This window comes from Dendrobates tinctorius, unplaced genomic scaffold (assembly GCF_039654945.1).
Source record: "Dendrobates tinctorius isolate UK_male_01 unplaced genomic scaffold, ASM3965494v1 ptg000012l, whole genome shotgun sequence".
Lineage (NCBI taxonomy): Eukaryota > Metazoa > Chordata > Amphibia > Anura > Dendrobatidae > Dendrobates > Dendrobates tinctorius.
The window spans coordinates 29,236-53,370 of record NW_027361680.1 but is presented as its reverse complement, the minus strand read 5'-3'; the positions used below and the strand labels follow the sequence as shown (position 1 = coordinate 53,370).

The 24,135-nt window shown below is 48.2% G+C and overlaps 1 long non-coding RNA gene across 2 annotated transcripts in view; it reads left to right on the top strand.

Annotated features, from left to right (window-relative positions):
* Nucleotides 1–24,135, top strand: part of LOC141065763 (uncharacterized) — a 121,173-nt gene that overhangs the window by 83,373 nt on the left and 13,665 nt on the right. The gene's annotated exons all lie outside the window — the stretch shown is intronic.

Here is a 24,135-nt window from a genome sequence, read left to right as displayed (position 1 = left end):
ACGTGTCTGTGTGTCCCAACAGCCACAGAAAAGTGGACACTTTTAGACCAAAAAACAGAAACAGATTCTGAGGGTAGGTGCACACGATCAGTAATCACTGTGGGTTCGACGTTGTGTACTTGTGCAGCGTCCAGATGTTACAGCATAGTGGATGGGATCACCCGCAGAGACAGAAATGTGGCTCGCCTTTCCAGATTACATGACTTATGGATATGGGACGGACCCCCACTCCATCTTAAAACCACCATAACTACAGTAAACCTAGGAACTAGAATAAATGCACAACACATTATTTTGGTTGTCAAAATGACCACAGCTTTATTTAAATCACAGGATTAAAACAATCACAGTAGGAGTCAGGTGAAGTGCTAGTACATTGGAATTCACAAGTACTGTGATGTCTGACATACAGAACCAGGACAGACAGCCATAAAGGGGTGGCACGCACTGGCTTGCCATTCAAGCAGAGCCAGTAAACTTTCAGGGCACCAATGACCCTATTATCCTCACTCCTGTGCTTAACCACTGTGCCCACCCCTGATTGACGTTACCATTACAACGTCCTTGAGGCTGGCCACCAAAGCCGAGCCTGTTCACCACCATGAGGTTTTACATCCTCTATTAGTTAAAATGAGTCCACCTTAACTTGCCTGCAACTTCCACCTGACTCCTAAACCGCCACCAGAGAGGCCATTTGACACCTAAAATGGACTCGACCCCCATCAACCATGCCTAATAAAGCCATCAACCATTTCTACATGCTATGGAAAGACACACAAGTAATAAAAATTAAAATTCCAGAGCTCCGACAGATTAATTTTATCAATGCCATGCTACCAAGTTATGATTGATAATACAGTAACTACAGCAAAATAACAGTTGCTAAACATCCTGCAATGAGGATCCCATAATGGGGAATGTGGAAAGTAAACCATAATTAAGTTCGTATCCACATTCTGAATACCTGTATAATGACATCTGTCATGCCTCAAAAAACTATTATACTGCATGTATTGTAGCCAGCTCTAATAATTCACCAATTCACAGATTATAGTTCTAGAAACCACCATTATTTACAGTAGCTGTGCAGTAAAATTTCTTAAACCCACTTACTATCACTACCCGAAAAGTGATGAACATATCAATAGAAAGATATTATAAATAGGGAGTAATTAAAAACTATATACAATATATCAACATTATAACCGACCATAAAATAACATTCAGAATATCTGGAAGTAGTAATTTAAATAAACCTAAAGCAGAAAAAGTCTACAAAGGCATTATTAATAACCCTGCCACGCCATTGTTAATTGTTTTTCATGCACTTGATAACATTTACTGTTGACTAGAGTTGAGCGACTTTTGTTTTTTTAGGGTCGCGTTTCGTTTCGTGAAACCCGACTTTTCCAAAAGTCGGGTCGAGCAAGATCGGCCGATTATAGGGAAAAGTCGGGGTCGTCCCGAAACACGAAACCCAATGTAAGTCAATGGGGAATAAAAGTCGGCAGTGAGAGGAGGACAGGAAACACACCTACAGTGCCCATTTGAATGCCAAAAGCATCAATTCTTCTTACTTAAGCTCGTCAACCTTAATTAACTTCATAATACAAGTTACGCACTGAAAAATGGCGGTTATTTGGCTAAAGCTGTGGGGGGGTAGGGCTGGCTGCAGGTTTTCATGTGCCCTGGGCGAAAGAGCGCCCCTTTAACACATACCACAACTCATCATGCTCCGATACGGCAGAGAAATAGCGGTATAGTACAATGAAAAATACTTCACTTTTTACATCTCATGACGAGGCCCATCTATTTCTCCATACAGAATCATTGGTCCCATATAATGTTTGAAACAGTATATGATGAGCTCCACATAATGCTACAGTATATGTTGGTCCCCATGGATGAAGCTCCACTGTCTTATGGGCCCAAATAATGCTCCAAACATAATGGGCCCAATTAATGCTCCAAACATAATGGGCCCCATTTCTAATGCTCTAGTGTATAATGGGCCCTGTAAATGCTGCTCCAGTGTCTGATGTCCAGCTTTGGAATGTTCCAGTGTATGGTGGGCCCCATCTATCATTCTCCAGAGTATAGTGCTCCCCAAAAATTGCTGTCCCAACAATGAAAACAATCAAATAAGTCTCCTGGCTAGGGAATCCCGGTACTAGTCTGGACTCCTCGTCGTCCCCATCTTCTACTCACTGCACAGTATTTCAACCTTGCAAGTGCTGTGATCCTGAGCAAGCAGGGGGGGCCCACTAGTTGGCGACGGCACTGGCACAGGGCCCCTGATAGTACGGTGGTGTGTCTGATGGCGGGTGGGCCGAACCTGCACTTTCATCTGCAGCTTCCTCTTTGTCACCGTGTAAGATGGAACTGTATATGGGAAGGGTAACCTGAGTTTCATCAGGGTCAGATTCAGGCCGTGTAGCGTGCGAGGGGAATGTAGTGGTCTGGGTCAATGTACCAGCAGATTCATCGAGCAGTGGCTGGGCATCAGTGCACTTGTGTCGCCCCCAGGAGTACGGTCGCCACAGTGGCATTACCTTCCTCCTAGGGAGTGTGATGTCATGCTTGGGAGCAACGAAGGATCTCTCTAGCAGGTTAACTGATTGGGTGGCGTTATTCCCACGAGTCATGACCCTCCAAACAGCGTTCATGAAGGCAAAGTGTTTGTTTTACGTGGGCAGTATGGTTGCAAAGCTGAACCTTAAAGGAATGTCCAGAAGGGCACCACCAGGAGTGGAGCCTACGGTTAAATTCGACTCCACCTGGGAAACCTCAACCATGCCAGCTACAGAACAGATGCACACATTGCAATCTTAATTCCGTTAACGAACGAGACTCCGTCATGCCCCGCGGTCCGAGTCCGGCTTACTAGAGGGACACGTGAGGCTCTGGCACATGAGATTGGCCAATAACTGGTGTGTCATGCCCTTACATGTCCATGGCTGCATGTGCGCTACACTGAAAAGGCCAGCGTTTGTCGCTTACAGGTGCAGATAACCCGCTGAACAACGTTAGTGATGGGGATCACTGATTACAATTATTACCCGCGAACGATGATTTCCCAGTAAGTGCAGGTCAACCGCAGTTCCGGAATTAGGCCTAACCGTCATTCCTGAAAAAATGAAAAACTTACGTGTGCAAACCACAGGTGCTGTAGCTTGCTTAACAGCTCGCCAGCCGTTCTCATGCTCAGTATGGATTACACGTGATTGCACAAAGGTGAGAAAGGGTACCGTATCCCAGGATAACATGTATGGATAGCGTACACATTCAAAATATATGTCTATACATCAGGAGGCAGGCTCAGACGGTGTTAGGCCCAGTATGGCTTGCACGTGATTGCACAAAGGTGAGAAAGGGTACCGTATCCCCGGATAACATGTATGGATAGCGTACACATTCAAAATATATGTCTTTACATCAGGAGGCAGGCTCAGACGGTGTTAGGCCCAGTATGGCTTGCACGTGATTGCACAAAGGTGAGAAAGGGTACCGTATCCCCGGATAACATGTATGGATAGCGTACACATTCAAAAGATATGTCTATACATCAGGAGGCAGGCTCAGATGGTGTCAGGCACAGTATGGATTTGACGGCCCAGACTACACAGCGGAGGAGCAGGGAGAGGTAAAGATTGCAAATGCTGGGGCCCTGCCCAAGCAAGGGGGGCCCACTCGTGGGCGTCGGTAAGGGCACTGGGCCCCTCATAGTACGGTGTGTCTGACGGCGGGTGTGCACCACCACCGTCAGAGACACTTGATTGCACTATGAGGGACCCTGTGCCAGTGCCCGCGCCCAAGTCGGCCTACCCACCTGTCCAGGGCAACGGCACTCGCACGGTGTCGTGCGCTAGGTGGTGACCCCGGCCATGGGGGGGGAGGCAGCACAGTTAGGGAGTTTTAGAAAGTGGCATATGTTGATGTTGGATATTCAGCTGATGCAAAAGGCGAAATAGGTCAAGTCCCAGGAAGAGGTGGACCAAAGCAAGCCATTTTTCTGTCACCCTATGTGTCATCAGGGGAAGGTGGGACAAAATCCTTGGAAACCCATGCATGGTTCATTTTAATGAAGGTTAGATCATCCACATTTTGGGTTGACAGACGGGTCCTTTTTTCTGTCAGGATTGATCCAGCTGCACTGAAGACTCTTTCCGATAGCACACTTGCAGCTGGGCAAGCGAGCTCCTGTAAGGCATATTGTGCCAATTCAGGCCAGGTGTCCAGTTTAGCGGCCCAATAGTCAAAGGGGAATGACCTGTGTGGGAGAACATCGATATGGGAGGAAAAGTAGTTTGTAACCATAGTTGACAACTGCTGTCTCCTGTCACTTTCCATCGATGCAGTATTACCAGTTGTGTGAGCGGTTCGTGAAAAATCAGTCCACAACATTGTCATGAAACCCCTGTCTCCAATGCCACTTCTGCTGTGTTCACCATGGACACCTCTGCCAAGCTGCCCCCGGCCCGTACGGCTCATGTGAGAACTATCACCGCTGCTGTGTGCTGGGAATGCCTCAAGCAACCGATTTACCAGAGTTGCTTGTTTATTAGCCAATATTAGGTCAAGGTTCTCCTGTGGCATGATGTTTTGTAATTTGCCTTTATAGCGTGGATCCAGGATGCTGGCCAACCAGTAGTCGTCATCGTTCATCATTTTGGCAATGCGGGGGTCCCTTTTTAGGATCTGCAAGGCATAATCTGACATGTGGGCCAATGTTCCCGGTGTCAATGATGCACTGCGAGTGCTGGGTGGAGGAGCACTTTCTGGCAAATCCACATCCCTCCAGTCACGCACAAACCCTGTACCAGACCTTGCCACGCCAACATTTTCACTTGCCCCACGAGATGCATCCTCCTCCCCTAAGTAATCATCCCCATCATCATCCTCCTCCTCCTCTTCTTCCTCCACCTCGTCCAGGAGAGGTCCCTGAGCAGACAATGGCTGAATGTCATCAAGGATTCCCTCCTCCTCTTCCTCCTCATCAACATTGGCTGCAGACGCCTGCTCCTTAAGGTGCGTCAAAGTTTGCATGAGCAGACGCATAAGTGGGATGCTCATGCTTAGGATGGCGTCGTCTGCGCTTACCAGCCGTGTGCATTCCTCAAAACACTGAAGGACTTTACAGAGGTCTTTCAGCTTCGACCACTGCACACCTGTCAACTCCATGTCTGCTCTCAAAGTGCCTGGCCGTGTATCCTCCCACAAATACATTATGACCTGCCTCTGCTCGCACAGCCGCTCCACCATGTGCAGGGTGGAGTTCCACCTTGTTGCAATGTCGATAATGAGGCGGTGGTTGGGAAGGTGGAGCAATCGCTGCAGCTTCTGCATACGAACAGAGTATACAGGCGACCGGCGGATGTGCGCGCACAGTCTTCGCACCTTCTGGAGCAGGGCTGTTAACTCCGGATAATTTTTGAGGAAGCACTGCACAACCAGGTTCAAGGTGTGAGCCAAGCAAGGCATGTGGCTGAGTTTTGAAAGGGCTATGGCTGCCACAAAATTACGGCCGTTATCACTAACTACCTTGCCTGCCTCAAGATGTACACTGCCCAGCCATGACTCAGTTTGTCGCTTCAAGTACTCGGCCAGCACCTCGGCGGTGTGTCTGTCGCCCAAACACAACATCTGCAACACAGCCTGCTGAGGCTTTCCACTAGCTGCTTGATAGGGGGACACCTCATGTGCAACAGTGGCAGCTGCAGATGGAGTGCTCGTACGGCTGCGCTCTGTGGACGAGCTTTCGCTTCTGGAGGAGGAGGAGGAGGAGGGTCGAACGCCTACAGCCAACTGTTTCCTATACCGTGGGCTAGGCAGCACTGTCCCACCACCGCTGTCCCCTGTGGACCCTGCATCCACCACATTAACCCAGTGCGCAGTGATGGACACGTAACGGCCCTGGCCATGCCGACTGGACCATGCATCAGTTGTGAGGTGCACCTATCCACTCACTGACTGCTTGAGTGCATGGACAATGAGGTCTTTTACATGATGGTGGAGGGCTGGGATGGCTTTGCGAGAGAAGAAGTGGCGACTGGGTAGGTCATAGCATGGTACTGCATAGGCCATGAGTTCACGGAAAGCTGCGCTTTCCACCAACCGATAGGGCATCATCTCAAACGAGATTAGTTTGGCAATGTGGGCGTTCAAACCCAGTGTACGCGGATGAGAGACTGAGTACTTTCTTGACCTACTCATAGTGTCTGGGAGGGTGAGCTGGACTTGAGAGCTGCATATGGTGGAAGTAGCGGTGGACAGGGCGGACTGAGAGAGGGTTGATGATGGTGATGGAGTTGGTGTTCTTTCTGATGGCCTAGATTCAGTATTTCGTTGATATAACAGTGGGATTCCCTGACTGCTGTGGCCTTGCAACGACACCTCAACATTTGCTGCTGTGCTAACCGGTGGGCTTACAGTGGGGGAAACAATGTAGCGTTGTTGACTACCTTATTTGTGATCAGTTGCACATGTGGCACTTGAGGTTTGGTGTTGTGTCCACGCTTGCAAGTGCATGCTGGTTAAATGTCTAAGCATGCAACTGGTATTCAAATTTTTCAGATTTTTCCCTCGGCTAAAGGTCTTTGCGCACTTCTTACAGATAACCTTGGCCTGATCATGAGGATTTTGTTCAAAAAAGTGCCACACTGCACTCTTCCTACTTTGGCAGACATTTTGCGGCCTAGCACGCTGTGATCTTTTGACCGTCTGGACAAGCTGTCCAGCAACTCTTTTAATTTTTGGAACCTGTCTTTGGAGTGCTCCGGGCCTGCCAGATAACAGCTGTTGCGATGTCGATGTCTGCTGTGGATGCACCTCCTCATCTGAGCTATTGGAAGCAGCACCCTCTTCCCCCAATGGATGCCAATCTGGGTGAACAACTGGGTCATCCATCACCTCCTCTTCAATGTCATGTGCACCTTCCTCTGTGTCACCGTGTATGGTGGTATAGTGTGCGGGAAGGGGCACCTGAGTCTCATCAGGGTCAGAATCTGGCTCTGTACACTGCGAGGACAATGTAGTGCTCTGAGTGAATGTACCAGCAGAATCATCCATCAGCGGCTGTGCATCAGTGCACTCCATGTCAGATTCATCTTGGCCTGGGTAATTCACCATTTCACTTGATAATCCAGGCATGGTATGTGAAAACAGCTCCATGGAGTAATCAGTAGTATGGCCTGCGTCATCCTTCAATCTTGGTTGGGGTGAAGGACACAAGGAAAGGTGTGGTTCATGAACATGAGCCTCCAATGACGACTCAGTGCTTTTATTTTTTACAACTGAAGAAGAGGAGGCGATAGAGCTGGAGGCTGAGTCAGCAATGTAAGACAAAACTTTTTCCTGAAGCTCTGGTTTTAAAAGCGGTTTGCCATCTCCTAGAAAACTAAGCCTTCGAGGCCTTGTGGAGCCAGACGATGACGCAGGCTCAACACCTCCTGCATTCGGTCCTATTTTGCTTTTGCCACTACCATCAGATCCACCACCAACACCATCATTACCAGCTGCCAACCCCCGCCCAATTCCACGGCCTCTTCCACCAGCCTTCCTCATTTTTGGTAGAAATGTAGACAAAATCCAACAAACTATATAGTAATGTAAAACAAGGTACAAGGTGTCTATAGGACAGGGGAGATTTTGAATTTCTGCAGACACTAGTGGACACTGGACACTTTTGGATTGTGTGAGGCCCACTGAATATCAGAGCGCTATGTCACAGGCTCGATGGCACAGGTGTAAAAAAAGTGACTACAGGATAAGGGAGATTTTGAATTTCTGCAGACACTAGTGGACACTGGACACTTGTGGATTGTGTGAGGCCCACTGAATATCAGAGCGCTATGTCACAGGCTCGATGGCACAGGTGTGAAAAAAGTGACTACAGGATAAGGGAGATTTTGAATTTCTGCAGACACTAGTGGACACTGGACACTTTTGGATTGTGTGAGGCCCACTGAATATCAGAGCGCTATGTCACAGGCTCGATGGCACAGGTGTGAAAAAAGTGACTACTGGATAAGGGAGATTTTGAATTTCTGCAGACACTAGTGGACACTGGACACTTTTGGATTGTGTGAGGCCCACTGACGCTGTATGGTGTGAAAAAATGCACGCTCAGTACCTCAGCAGGACAAAAAAAATAATTGGGATTGCTTTTAAAAAAGCAGTTTGCAGAGCAGTGGGTAAACAGCAATGCAGCTGTCAGGAAGCCTTAGAAGGCAGCCTAACAACCAACACCGCTGATCCACCACAATATAGCCTCCCCTTGCACTGCACACACAGTGACTGGTGTGTTGTACAGGCAAAATCGCTAGCAGCAGAAGCAGTTTTTTTTTCTTCTTCCCTGCCTAACGCTCTCCCTACAGAATCAGCAACCTCTCCCTATGCTAAGATCGGCAGAAGTAAGATGGCGGTCGGCGTGCACGCCCTTTTATAACCCCTGTGACGCCCACCAAAGCAAGCCAATCACTTGCATGCCCTTCTGAAAGATGGTGGTGACCCCTGTCTGTCATCACGTTGCCCACAGTGTCCGTGGATCCTGATTGGCTGAAAAAGAGCGCAAAACAAACTTTTGAAACGCGACTTTGGCGCATAAGTCGCCGACCTCGTGGCCGACCTCATCCTAGGGTCGGATTTTGTTTCATGAAACCCGACTTTGCCAAAAGTCGGCGACTTTTGAAATTTTTCGACCCGTTTCGCTCAACTCTACTGTTGACCTCTCCAACTGGATCAAAGCCATTGGGAATAGACATATTGCCCTTCGTGTTAATGCACTTGATTACTTTACCCTTAGGCCTGTTTCACGCTTCTGTTTTTGACCATCAGTCAAAATCCGCCGTTTTTGCAAAAAAACGGATCCGCCATTTTTTTGGGCGGATCCGTTTTTTGCCCCATTGATTTGCATTACCGGCAGATCTTGACGGATGGCCATCCATTGGATCCGTTTTTTTGCGGATCCGTCAATTTTTTTGCGTCCGCCGAGATGCCTGGACGGACCATGTAATGTTTTCTGTACTGCAGGATCCACATTTTTATAGTGCGCATGCCCGGAGGAATGAAGTCAGGTGGAAATTTAACCCTGAAATCATTTCTGGCGGACAGAAAAAATTCTCTCTCTCTCTCTCTCTCTCTTTCTCTCTTTTTCTCTTTCTCTCTTTTCTCCCTCACCCATGACAGCACCACGGAGAGAGGGGGTCCGCCCATCAAGGACAGGAACCTACAGACAAAAGAGCGGCACCTCTCCTCCGCCCCCAGTTGGGTTCCTGTCCTTGACGGGTGAACCACGGCAGCAAGAGCGCAGCGCTTACCGGAAGGTGAAGATCCGGGACCGCCCCGTCCGCGGTCAGACAGCGGGAAGGCCCCTGTCGCGGCGGGGTCGGTTGCCGAAGCCGCCACCGCTGCAGCTGAGGGGCTGTCCAGGGTGAGCGGGCGGGGAGGACCGGGCCGCCGCTCCGGGAGGAGTAGGGGCCGGGGGATGCCGGATAGGGGCAGCGCCGGGTACACAGGTGTACCAAGATGGCGCTGCCCCGGAAGTAGAATGAGGAACTTCCGGGTCCCCGCGGTCGGCACATGCGCAGTACGCACTCCCCGGGGGAAGAGCGGTGCAGGCCGGGAAGACAGGTGACGCCAGGGCGGCTTATTCAAATTGGGAACGCTAAAGCAGCCTCCGAGCTGTAAGCGTTCAGGCGCGATGGATAGCGACCAGCATGAGGAGCTACAGCAGCCTAAGCAGCAGCAGCAGCAGCAGCAACAAAGGCAGCATCACCAGCGCCGCCAAAAGGATAAAGACGGACGGGGGAGCAGGTCCAGCAGCCACTCCACGCAGCAGTCTACTGCAAGGAGCAAGTCACCTGCCGTGGATCGCCCAGTGAGGGATTTGGATCCACTTCCAGAACTGGTACCTGCAACCGCGCATGAGGGGTAAGTGGATCTTCGTGAATGTTCCCCATTGTAATAGACTTCTTTCCCTTATCAGGGAAAGAAGAAAGAAAAGACCAAGAACAGGGAATGCCCCACCTGTGGGAAACCATTACCAACGCCCTGGGAGAAAAAATTGTGTGACTCCTGTATACAGGAGGTCCTCGGCGGTGAAACCCCGGATCATGCCGCAGACCTAAGGGCGGTAATCCGCGTAGAAATTCAGAGTGCCCTTTCATCCAGAAAATGGGAAAGGAAGGGAAGGAAGGGGGACGTGGTGATAGAGTCCCAATCAGACAGCTTATCGTCAGGGGAAGTCACCTCCCATACTGTAAATACCGACTCGTCATCCTCCGATGAGGAGACGGAAGGTCGTCATTGTTTCCCCCTGGACGAAGTGGATGCCTTAGTAAAGGCGGTAAGATCCACTATGGGGGTGGAAGACCCCCGGACTGATAGATCAGTCCAGGACATTATGTTCGGGGGACTGAGTAAAAAAAAACGGAAGGTATTTCCGTTAAATAAGAACGTCCAAGGCCTCATAGATAAAGAATGGGAAAAACCGGATAGGAAAAGCTCCACGGTTCCTTCCATCAAAAGGAAGTACCCATTTGAGGAGGAAGCATCCACATCATGGGATAAGGCCCCCAAACTAGACGTGGCGATAGCCAAAGCTTCAAGAAAGTTTGCACTCCCCTTTGAAGATATGGGTACCCTGAAAGACCCGTTAGATAAAAAAGCGGATACCCTACTTAAGGGCACCTGGGAATCAGCAGGGGGAAACATCAGGCCGGCGGTAGCGGCAACCTGTACCTCCAGAGCTCTTATGGTATGGATAGACCAATTGGAGAGACAGATAAGGGAAGGGGTTCCCAGAGATAAAATCCTGGAATCCATGCCAATGATAAGAGGGGCGGCAGCCTACCTGGCCGACTCTTCGGCTGATTCGATAAGATTGTCATCTAAAACAGCAGCCTTGTCGAATGCAGCTAGACGAGCTTTATGGTTAAAATGTTAGCCTGGGGATCTCCAGACAAAAATAAAATTATGCGCCATTCCCTGTGAAGGAAAATTCCTCTTCGGGGAAACCTTGGATGACATCCTCGAAAAGGCAGGCGACAAAAAGAAAGGCTTCCCAAACCTAGGACCTGTGACCGCCACAGGCTTTAAACGGTCCTTTCGGAACAAAAAGTTCTTCCAGAGGAGACCCCCGAGAGACCAAAAATGGGAAGACAGAAGAAGGGACGGGGGGTTCATCTTCGGTAACTCGTCCCGGGATAAAAAACCCGCCAAGTGACTGTGGGCCCAGGGTGGGAGGGAGACTAAGGTTTTTCCTCCCAGCCTGGGAGAAAATATCCAACAATCCCTGGCTGATAAATCTTGTAAGATCGGGATTAAGGATAAACTTTTATTCTCTCCCGCCGCAAAAATACATAATTACCCCGATAAGGTCGTCAAAAAACGAACAGGACGCCCTCGAAAAGGAGGTTCTGAGTATGTTGGACAAAAAAGTCCTACAGGAGGTTCCCCCACAGGAGAGAGGCAGGGGGTTCTACTCGCCTCTCTTCCTGGTAACCAAACCAGACGGCACCTTCCGCACCATCATAAATTTAAAAAGACTGAATTGCTATATCAAGAACGAAAAATTCAAGATGGAATCGATCAAATCGACCATCAAAATTCTCTTTCCGCAATGCTTTATGGTGGTCCTAGACCTCAGCGATGCCTACTACCATGTCCCCATTCACAAAGAATCCAGGCAATACCTCAGGCTAGCAGTCTCAATAGCAGGAGAAATAAGAGAATTCCAATACAAGGCCCTGCCATTTGGGATCTCAGTGGCTCCACGGGTCTTTACGAAATTGGTGGCAGAGATGATGGCTCACATAAGAGAACAGGATGTTCTGATAGTGCCTTATTTGGACGACTTTTTAATAGCGAGCAACTCAGGCCAGAAATGCACAGAACAGAGGGACCGAGTGATGAGCACTCTAAAAAACCTCGGGTGGCTTCTGAACCTGAAAAAGTCAAGGCTGGAACCAAAGAGAGTCCAGGAGTTCCTAGGCCTGACACTGGATTCAAACATCCAAGTGTGTTACTTGCCAGATCACAAAAGGGACAGAATTATTCATATGGTACAAAAAGCGAGGCAAAACCCCTCTATGACACTAAGACGAGCAATGTCCCTGTTAGGGTCCCTCTCTGCATGCTTGCCGGCGGTCCAGTGGGCACAAATACATATGAGGGATCTGCAATGGGATATCCTGACCAACCAGCGGACCTTAGGAGACCACTTGGAACATCATATTACGCTAGGTTCAAAAACTATTCTTTCCCTAGCCTGGTGGGAGGACAAAAACAACTTGTCCAAAGGGATCCCCTGGGAGGCCAAAATCACACATGTAATTACCACCGACGCCAGTCCTGTGGGATGGGGAGCACACATGGGCATCAGCGTGGCTCAAGGGGGATGGAGAAGTCAAGAACTAAAAGCCTCCTCGAATCAAAAAGAACTGCTAGCAGTAAATTATGCCTTGAGTCACTTTTTGCCAGCATTAAAAGGCCATCATGTCCGGATATTCTCGGACAACCGAGTAACAGTGGCCTATATAAACCACCAGGGGGGAACCAGGTCCAGAACGCTAATGGAGGCATCCTTCGAGATATTCGGGTTAGCAGAGAAAAACTTACTGTCCCTATCGGCGCTACATATACGGGGAGTAGAGAACCAAACGGCAGACTTTCTGAGCCGTACCCAACTACATCAGGGGGAGTGGGCTCTAAATCAGTCCGTTTTTCAGAAGATTGTGGAAATGTGGGGAACCCCAGACATAGACTTATTTGCAGACCACAAAAACAAAAAAGTGGAAACATTCTGTTCTCTAAATCCCAAAGGGAATCCTCACACCCTGGACGCATTTATGCTCCCATGGACACGGGGTTTACTGTATGCCTTCCCACCGACCATTCTCCTTCCGGCGGTGATAAGGAAAGTCAGGGAAGAGGGGGCTCGGGTAATACTTATAGCCCCTTTCTGGCCAAAAAGAACATGGTTTTCATGGCTCAGAATAATGTCAGTAACCGACCCCTGGGTTCTACCAGATCTCCCCGACCTTCTATCGCAGGGCCCTGTGCTACACCCCCAAGCAGTGAACCTCCATTTAACAGCATGGAATTTGAAAGGTCACTGCTGAGGGGGAAAGGATTTTCAGAAAAACTAATTTCCACGTTACAAAAAAGTAGAAAACCAGTTACAATCAAAGCCTATGGTAGAACCTGGAGAAAATTCCTATCCAGTTCGGGGGCAAAGGTTCAGGATGGAATACAAATGGATAAAATCCTGGAATTCCTCCAAAGGGGGTTAGAACAGGGACTAGCGACTAACACACTGAGGGTACAGGTAGCGGCCCTGGGCGCCCTCTATAATCAGGAGGTAGCGAGCGACCCTTGGGTGTCACGGTTTATGAGGGCCGCAGCCAGGTCTAGACCAATAGCTACCCAGAAAGTACCATCATGGGATCTGAACTTAGTGTTGTCAGCCCTAACAGGACCCCCATTCGAGCCTATTCAGTCAGCTCCACTAAAGACCCTATCATTAAAAACGATACTGCTAGTGGCCCTAACATCGGCCCGCAGAGTAAGTGACATTCAAGCCTTATCGGCAATACCCCCATTCATTAAAATTATGGAGGATAGAATTATATTGAAACCTGACCCTGCATATTTGCCCAAGGTAGCAACACACTTCCATAGATCACAGGAGGTAGTCCTTCCTTCCTTATACCCAAACCCTACGAATAGAGGAGAGGAGAAATTTCACACATTAGATGTGAAGAGGTGCTTAGTGCACTACCTAGAGGCCACCAAGGGATGTAGGAAGGAAGGATCTCTCTTTGTGTGTTTCCAGGGACCTCGTAAGGGGCTCGGGGCGTCCAAAAGTACCCTGGCAAGATGGATAAGAGACGCGATTGCCCTGGCATACTCATGCAGCGGGAATACCATCCCGGAGGGTCTAAAAGCCCACTCTACAAGAGCAATGGCGACCTCATGGGCAGAAAGATCAGAGGTATCGATAGAACAGATCTGTAAGGCGGCCACCTGGTCAACACCTTCTACCTTTTTCAAACACTATCGCCTAGATCTAGCCTCTGCGTCTGACCTGACCTTCGGGAGAAGGGTCCTTCAGGCGGTGGTCCCTCCCTAAGCTACCAATCTCTGAAATTCTCTCCGTGGTGCTGTCATGGGTGAGGGAGAATAGCTTAGTTACTCACCGATAACTGTGTTTCTCGGAACCCATGACAGCACCCGCTTAATTCCCCCCCTTTTTTCACGTGTGCGGTGAGCACGATTTAATGTGTGTATAGTGTGTTCTTAGACACGAGGTTTCTCTATAAGTATGCAAATTATAATGTTATGTATATACTTTTGTTATTAACTAACCGGGAGACCCTCTGATGCTCTGTAACCAACTGGGGGCGGAGGAGAGGTGCCGCTCTTTTGTCTGTAGGTTCCTGTCCTTGATGGGCGGACCCCCTCTCTCCGTGGTGCTGTCATGGGTTCCGAGAAACACCGTTATCGGTGAGTAACTAAGCTATTTCTCTTTCTCTCTTTTTCTCTCTCTCTCTTTCTCTCTCGCTCTCTTTCTCTCTTTCTCTTTCTCCTTCTCTCTTTCTCCTTCTCTCTTTCTCCTTCTCTCTTTCTCCTTCTCTCTTTCTCCTTCTCTCTTTCTCCTTCTCTCTTTCTCCTTCTCTCTTTCTCCTTCTCTCTTTCTCCTTCTCTCTTTCTCCTTCTCTCTTTCTCCTTCTCTCTTTCTCCTTCTCTCTTTCTCCTTCTCTCTTTCTCCTTCTCTCTTTCTCCTTCTCTCTTTCTCTTAAAATTCTTCATTTGTCGGATCCGTCAAAAAAACGGACCGGTGGCATCCATTCACATCAGTTAACAACGGATCCGCTTTCCGCCATTTTGGCGGATTTTAACTGACACAAAAAAACTGATGTGTGAAACAGGCCTTAGCCGCTCCCACTGGCTCAAGGGCATCAGGAATAGGCATACTGCCCTTTGTGTAAATGCACTAGATTATACCCTTAGCCGCTCCCACCAGCTCAAGGGCATCGGGAATAGGCATATTGCCCTTCATGTTAATGCACTTGATTACTTTACCCTTAGTCACTCCCACTGACTCAAGGGCACACAGATTAGGTACATTGCTTTTCAGTTTCATGCACCAGATAACTGCATTGTCTAGACGACAACCTTGTTCTCTTCTCCTCTCCAGCCGCTGTTCCACGCTCAGAGGAGCCAATTTATTCTGTAGGCATGCAAAATATGATTGCCATGACCCCAGGGACTTTACCCTAACAGGGTCCTATAAAATTTAAATGCTTCTTAAGACCAGGGGGCCATACCGTGATGGTCACCTCTCCTTACCAGGGGGCCATATCCGAGCTGGTTACCCCCTCCACACCAGGGGCCCATACACGAGATGGTTACCCTCCACACCAGGGGGCCATACACAAGATGATTACCCCTCAAAACCAGGGTTCCATACCTGAAATGGTTACCCTTCCAAACCCAGGGGGGTCAGCGGCCAGTTTATTAACAAATAACATAAACATTTACAATAAGTATTAAATACACAATCTTATACGACATGAGGGGGGGTTCTTGGAGCCCCCAAAATTCTGGCTAAATATTTGGCAAAAGCACAAGAACTTAAAAGTCCACGTTACCCTCAGCCGTAAACCACCAGCTCAAGGGCACCAAACATCCTATTCCGGGAAGTCCAACCACCAAAAGCTCCCAGGTAAAACCCCGTCCAGAGCCGTAACCAAAAGCCAGATCCACCGAAACAATTTTTAACTGTCCAGAATTTTAACTTCCAATTTCTTTTCGCTGATTCGGCATCAACTCCAAGAACCCCACCCCAGAGGTCTATACTTAATATGGTTACCCCTACTGACCAATTTATAAATAACTTTAAGGACCCACTAAAAGGAAAACAAATAACTGGTTTTTTTTTTGTTTTTTTAAATTTTTAATTCATGTTCTTATTAAAATAAACATAAAATAAACATCAAAGCATAAATAACATTAACACGCTGGGGGGAGTCCTTGAAGCTCCCAAATCTGGTGATTACCAAGCATAAAATGTACCAACAATTACTGGCCGCTGTTACCCCACTAGCTTGGGAGCACCATAGCCACAAGGGTTCCAATGTTCACTTGAATTTCCTGGGTGTGATGAACAAAGCAGGATTTAGGGCTTCAATGTTGAATAGCAGGCCTTTTAGTATGATAATGAGATAAGGCCCAAAACAGAACTTCAAAGCTTGCGTAGGAGCCATGTCAGCATGTGGCAGGAAGGTGCCTGGGGGCCTCAATTAGAATATACCTGTCAGCTTCACACAGAAATACACATCCATTTTCTCTCCCTGCTGCCCCGACTCCATCCTAGGATCATGGATTATGAGCACATCTTTCGAATTATGGACTCATGGAAAATATCCGCTAGACCCTCAGGAAATCGAGCATCTGGCAGTGCGACTCCTTAGGCGGTGAGGGTTCTGGGGCCTGAGATACTAAGGTTGGCCCTCCACAGCAACCCCATCGGGCCATGTTTGCTCTCCACACGACAGGCAAAACAAACCACATTCACTGGTATCTCTCATGTCCTGATCCGATCATGCTGTTGAAAGTTACCCCCTACCTTAGATATTGGGAATAAGTTCTGCAGGGAGCTAAAGGGTGGAGATTATTAGCCCACCCTCTGACACAGGGGGAGGGACCCAGCATGCTTAAGAACAGCAGCACATGGCAGAGACTCAATCTCAGAAGAACCAGACGATGATGATCTAAGAAGGAACTAGAGACAGATCTGCCTAGGGGAGCAGCGGCCCACGCTTTGGGGTCTGTCCGGCAACTAAGATTTTTGTACCTGTGGACTGCAGAGCTCCCGGCACCCACATGCAACCTACAATCTGGTAAATTGACCTCCAGCTTAATATCTCTAAGTCTTGTACCCTTATTGTTATATTTTACTCTGACTGCAAATCCACTGTAATTCCATTGTATAGCTTACTGTATATTTCTGTAATTATCTAGTGCGCCCTTAAGGCAATTAAACCATAAAATTAATCCTGGGCTGATGCTTTTACTCTGATTACGAATCTTAGAATACCCAGCGGGTAACAGGACATCCTCCCCCGTGGCCATTTGCTCTAGGTGCAGTTCCCTTACTGACCTGAGAGACAAAGGGGGCACCGGAGAGCTATGCCTGTGTAGTTATGTCACATTGGTGACGTGGGAGGAACGGGTCCTGTTTCCTCCACACTGGGGATCCGACAAACTCTTGCCGAAACTCCCCTCCACCTTTCACCAGGTCCAGAACCATATTAACTTCCAAAAAGAGGAATCCATATCCCAATGGATCCCCCAGACCAATTACTAACCAACTTCAAGGACCCCCCCAACCACCAGGCAATCCACTCAGGCCCGTGCTATCCGCCATCTCAAGTAATATAAAATAAGCACTTGGTCGGTATACACCGATCCTTTTTTTTTTTTTTTTTTAATTATTATTCACGCTTTTATTAAAGCAAACATACAATAAAACATCAAAGCATAAATAATATTAACACACTGGTAGGAGTCCTTGAAGCTCCCAAAATCCGGTGATTACCAAACATAAAGTCAACATAAAATGTACCATCAGTTACTCCCAGCCGTTACCCCACTAGCTCGGGAGCACCATAACCACAAGGGTTCCAATGTTCACTTGAATTTCCTGGGGATCCGACAAACCCTTGCCGAAACTCCCCTCCACCTTTCACCAGATCCAGAACCATATTAAATTCCAAAAGGAGGAAACCATATCTCATTGGATCCCCCAGACCATATTTAACCAACTTCAAGGACCCCTCCAACTGCACAAGATGTGGGATAAGTGAGGGTGAAAACCATGCAGGTTTACAACCAAGGTATACAACAGGTTAATAATGGAAAATATCCCATCGTAAGGTCCAGAAATAGACAGAGATGGGCAATGCTGTGTTATATGCTGTAACAATAAATGACAAGCCGCCTGCTCCTCTACAGCAGTTACAGACAGACTCTAATCACCAGCTGCGCATAAATGGTAAGAAATAATATGTAGGTCTAATATAAGCTGCCTGCAGCCATAGGTGTGTGTGCAGAAAACTGCAAGTTCTGTATCCCAGTCAGTCACTCTACTACATGCAATTACAATAGACGAGAGACAGGGCTGAAAACTGGGACCATGATGTGTTTTCCAGAGCATTGTGCAGCATCACACTAGGAGTGCCCACTCACTGCCCGCCATGTGCTGAGTTATTAGTGCCCACTCACTGCCCGCCATGTGCTGAGTTATTAGTGCCCACTCACTGCCCGCCATGTGCTGAGTTATTAGTGCCCACTCACTGCCCGCCATGTGCTGAGTTATTAGTGCCCACTCAAATTTGTCGAGTTAAACCCCGATTATTTATTTTACACATGATAAAACATAATTCATTCAGGCCTGTGCTATCCACCATCTTAGGTAATATAAAATAAGCTCTTGGTAGGTATACTCTGATCATGCAACATACGAGGGGGGGACTAAAGGCAGCAATAGCTACAGAAATCAAGCACTAAGGCCTCTTTCACACTTCAGTTTTTTGCATCAGTCAAAATCCGCCAAAAGGACGGATGGCGGATCCGTTTTAGTACTGATGACAATGGATGCCACCTGTCCGTTTTTTTTGACGGATCCGACAAATGAAGAATTTTAAAGGAATCGCAGCCGAGAGAGAGAGAGATTTTTTTTTTTTGTCCGGCACCCAGAAAGAATTTCGGGTTAAATGAGTGTCTGGAGGATCCGCCAGAAAAAAAAACGTTGCAAGCTCCGTTTTGAAATCTTTGAGGATGGTGACAGACAGCAACTTTTGGCGGATGCAACGGACGGCAATCAGTCACAATCCGCCATTAATGAAAGTCAATGGAGAAAAAAAGGATCCTCAAAAGAAAATTGAGGATCCGTTTTTTTCAAAACCTGGCGGATTGTGACTGATTGTAAAAAACTGAAGTGTGAAAGAGGCCTAAGCTGGAAGTCATGTCCAGATTATATGTACAGCCAGGAAAATGACCTGGAGACACAGGATGTCTATACCCAGCATGATCCCTATATAGCAGAGTGAGGAGTGATATCATGTATACAGACCTGTGGTACAGGTTAAGTATACAGCACAGGAATAGAGCCTTTACACATATACCACATATAGTGAGTAACCTGGTTACACTGGATCTGCACACCCAGCATCAAAGTATGTAACAGAGATGAGGTCACATACAGATCATCGGACTCCATAACTGGGAAGGGGGGGTAATCAGCACACAGCAGGGTCAGTATACAGTGCACTAACACGAAGTGCAGCCTCTCATCATCATACATATACCATCCCCCGACTGCTCCTCTCACCAGTGTCTCTAATACATGTGACTGCCCAGCTACACCATAGTAATGGCAGACACTGTATGCGTCCCTGCTCTGTCCTATCATACATATACCCAGAACTCATGAAGACTCTGTATAATACAGCAGTAATGTGGTATATCAGAAATGTCTGCAGGGAGGACACACAAAAGCTGCCTCTGTAATAAGTGAGGGGACATGGCAGCTACATGAATTACTGAGGTAATCTTGATCCCAGATATGATGTAGGAGCTGATACTACCCTAGTACACACTACACAATGTCTGAGGTGAATGCAGAGTAGTATATCAAACAAGTCTGCAGGGAGGTCACACAGAAGTTGTCTCACAGTCTGTGAGGAAAATGTAGCATGCACATGAGGGAAATGGCAGCTACATGAATTGCTGAGGTAATATTGATCCCATACATAATGTAGGAGCTGAAACTACACTAGTACATGTTGTCTGAGGTGAATGTGCTCCTATCATTTGTCATGTGAGGTGATAATCCCAGTATTATACTCCCTGAAACTGCAGACATGCTTCTGGGACGCCCTCACACCCAGGGCTGTGGGGTACTCGGTACCGGGCCCAATGAGGTTCAATGGGAGATGTCACGGCAGCTGGGACCCGGCCCGTGGCCCCGGGCGCCCATTGTAAAAAGGGGGTTGTTGCAATGTGAAAGTTTAAAAGTGATTTGTGACGCCACCTGTGGTGATTGGCAATGAAGATGTAAGCCGACGCTGCAGAAAGATCCTCTTGGAGAGATGGTGTGGTGCAGCAGTGATGTTATAGCCCTCCACAGGCAGGGCTGGAGTCCCAGGGCAGTGTAGGTGAAGTGACACGTAGATGGTGTAGTGTCAGGCGCAAGGGATGTAACAGTGCTGGGCAGGTTGGTGCAGGAATAAGTGGAGGACACCAGGGCATGTAGTTCCAAAGCTTTGCTCAGTCTGTTGCAGGTACTGGTGCCTTCATCCGTGCCGTGTCCTCCAGGTCAGCTCAGCCAACTTCCAGGCAAGATGATGTACTCCTTTCCAACACTCCGCCAACATATGTGCCTTTTCTGAACGTTTCCTCTTATAGCGCCTTTGAATGAAGTACTCCTAGTACTGAGTTACGCTGGAGTTCCTCCTGTCAGATGTTCCTATGAACTCTACTTGTACGGCAGACAGCTGTAGCCTGCTTCGGGGACTCCTTGCTACTAAGTCCCGGCTCACTAATATGTTGCTGTTGTGCCCCCAAGTCTTGAGTGGGAATAAAGTGGTCACTGCTTCTATTCCTCTGATGTCTGCTGCAAGACCATTAGTATCTGTACAACCTCGGGGACCAGACCCCGGCCTTGCGCTTAAAACTTGAAAAGGGTTCTCCTCTAACCCTGGTCCTTGTTCTCTTATTCTCCTTACGTTCTGGGCTAATCCTTCTTCCCAATGGAGAATCAAGCTTCCTTTCTCTGTTCCTTTCCTGTGCCAGCAGACCCAGATCACTGTGGCCTGCTGCAGCACTTCCTTCTTCCATCCCTCTCCCGGGGATCTTCTCTGTCTCACACTCTGTCCTTCTACATCCTCACTCACTGACTGAATGAAAGACTGAACGACTGACTCAACTCTTCCGACTCTTTAATGTATACTAAACTCCACCCACCTCCCATCACGTTTCGTGTTCCAAGCAGGGAGCCACCAAGGGATGCTATGCTACACTCCAAGCAGGGAGCCGCCGAAGGTGCTTTGCTACACTACTTTGTGGTGTGGGGTGCAGGTGTTGGAGTGTGGTCAGGTGTCTCCACCTTACCTGGATGGTGGGGTACCACACGTCAGGAGGAGGTGCAGTACCACTGCAGCGACTGAACCCTCAGGGCTGCCACACTTTCTCCTGTTCATCCTGTGTAAGAAAGAGGAAGAGACAGATTTCCTGTTCTATATAAGCCCCACCCTCCTCACAGTAACCCACCCAGGCACAAACATGCTGTGCTTCTTACTCTGAAAGCAACATCACTCGTGCTTAAAATCTACACCACGATACCAAAAAAAAAAAGCTGTAGGAGTAAAGGTCCACCCATCCCCAAGTCGTGTCCTCCTCCACCTACGGCTCCAGTGGTTTTTGCATGTCTATTTATCTTGCGGAGATGCGATAAATCTCACCCGTACAATGAATTGGACGCAGTGAATCCGCATGGTTCAGTGATCTCAGAGGAGTCACCTGCGTTCACTAGCCGGCAGTGGACATGTGCTGCGTCCAAGGCACTGCCAATTCCTGACCGTGTGAACCTGGCCTAAGAAAATAAATCAGTCAATTTCAGAAAAAAAAAACATTCATGTGACCTCTGCTTGTGTCAGTGCAATCTGTGGCCCTGTCGAGGATTTATGTGAATCCTATTTTAGGGGGATTCAGGCAGAGCTCTCGGACGTACTGCAGAAGAGCAGTTTGAACAGGGCTTAACATACTATTGTGTGGAATAGTGCAGTCTACTATACTGTTCCACACTGTCCCAGTGCAGCAGCCAGACACGGACCCTGGCCAGACCCGGAGCCCGGCCAGGAGACATTTTTTTTTTTTTATTTATAACTCTGTTGCCGTCATCTTTCAGCATTTTTGCAGTGGTTTTTTTCCCTATTCAAATGAATGGGACACAAAAATGCAAGTGAAAAGGCGGCGCAAACACAGAATACTTCCTGCCAACCCTGTTGATCAATCCGCAGCAAAAATGGTGCGTGTGAACAAGCAGTACAGGGATTTTCTGAGAATGTAAAAATAATTAGTTTGAAATGATAAATACTCCACGGATCCAGTAATGATGCTCTGGAGGTCTCTGCTAGTCTTATCACTGGGCTGCAGTGGTCTTGTGGCTTTGGGGGTCCCTGCCAGTCTTAGCACTGGGCTGCAGTGGTCTTGTGGCTTTGGGGGTCCCTGCCAGTCTTAGCACTGGGCTGCCGTGGTCTTGTGGCTCTGGGGGTCTCTGCTAGTCTTGGCATTGGGCTGCAGTGGTCTTATGGCTTTGGGGGTCCCTGCCAGTTTTAGCACTGGGCTGCAGTGGTCTTGTGGCTCCGGGGGTTTCTGCCAGTCTTTTCACTGGGTTGCAGTGGTCTTGTGGCTTCGGGGGTTTCTGCCAGTCTTAGCACTGGGCTGCAGTGGTCTTGCAATGTGAATAATAACCATCAGGGACCCCGAACCATCGGCCACGGAGCCAGTAGTGATTTAGCAGAGTAGTTTGGGGGACATGTAGGACTTGTTTTTTATACACTTTTTATTCTGCTGTTTGTGAGGTAGGATGCAGAAAAAGACAGCAATTCTGCTAATGTTTTCTATTATGTGACTGTACAGCCACCTTCACACGCCCTATCATGTTTTTCACAGATGCCACATGTCCAGGGCTGACGCTAGGGGCAGGCAGACCAGGCAGCTGCCTAGGGCCCCCGCTCACCCAGAGTCTCCAATTTAGCAGCAAGCGGGCCATATGAGGCAGGGGGCCCCGCCTGCCGCCAGCACCGACTTCACCCACCGCCGCATGAACTACACTGGCATCTGCTTTTCTATTCGTGGCTACATTATATTGTATGGGGGGCTGTATTATTTTTATCATATTCTGAGGGGTAATTGCATTATACTGTATGAGGGGGCTACATTATACTGTATGAGGGGGCTACATTGTATTCTATGGGGGGCTACATTATATTCTATGGGGGCTGCATTATACTATGAGGAGGGCTACATTGTATTCTATGGAGGGGCTACATTATACTATATAAGGGGGCTACATTATATTCTATGGGGAGTTACATTATATTCTGTGGGGTGGCTGCATTATAATCTGTGGGGCGGCTGTGTAGGATAGGCGATAGAGTGTAACCAACAGGGATGGGGGTGACCTGCTTCTTGCCGCCGACAGATAATAGACTGAGACAGAGATTGTATTCAACAGGTCCAGGTTTTATTGGCCGCCTTTCTGACGACCACCACAATTCACCACAGGGATTTCACACTTCTCTTGTACACAGACCCGCGTACCTTCACTTCTTTATTATTATCGTCGTGGCGTCCTTTGTGGCTTTTCTCACTGTGGCTGCCCTAGGCCCATCCACCACAGCGCTTTACCAATCTAAGTACGCCGTCCGTTTGGTATCCCCAGACCGTCTTCATCTGCGGCTACTGTCCTCTGGGCCACCCCCCGTGACCGCCTCAACTCTGTCCTCTCTGGAGCCTTTCTACTGTCTCTATCTCCGCAGCAGAACCTCCTTTCTAGTGTGCTCCCCTCGCTGACTGGACCTTCCAGAACCTTCCCTCAGCCTTTTATACTCCCAGTCCTGGTAGCTCCGCCCACTATCACCTGATAGTTTCTTTGATCAATGGCAGTTATACAGTCCCACTCTTACACTCTCCACTGCCCTCTAATGGTCAAACTATAGTACGGCACCCTTTCTCTTTATCTCAGCGCTTTCATACCTACACTGCGCTACCCCTCTGCCTCTCACTACAGGCAGATCTGTCCGTCAGTTCAACTTCCCTACAGCTGCATTATGCTCTGTGGGGTGGCTGCATTATACTATATGTGGGCTGCATTATACTATATCGAGGACTATAGGGAATACATTATACTATATGAAGAACTATGGGGTGAATTGTACTACATGGATGACTATGGCGGTGCATTATACTATATGGAGCACTGAGGATTGTATTATATTATATGGAGGACTGAGTGTATTTTAATATATGGAGGGCTATGAGGAGTGTATTATACTATTTGAGGAC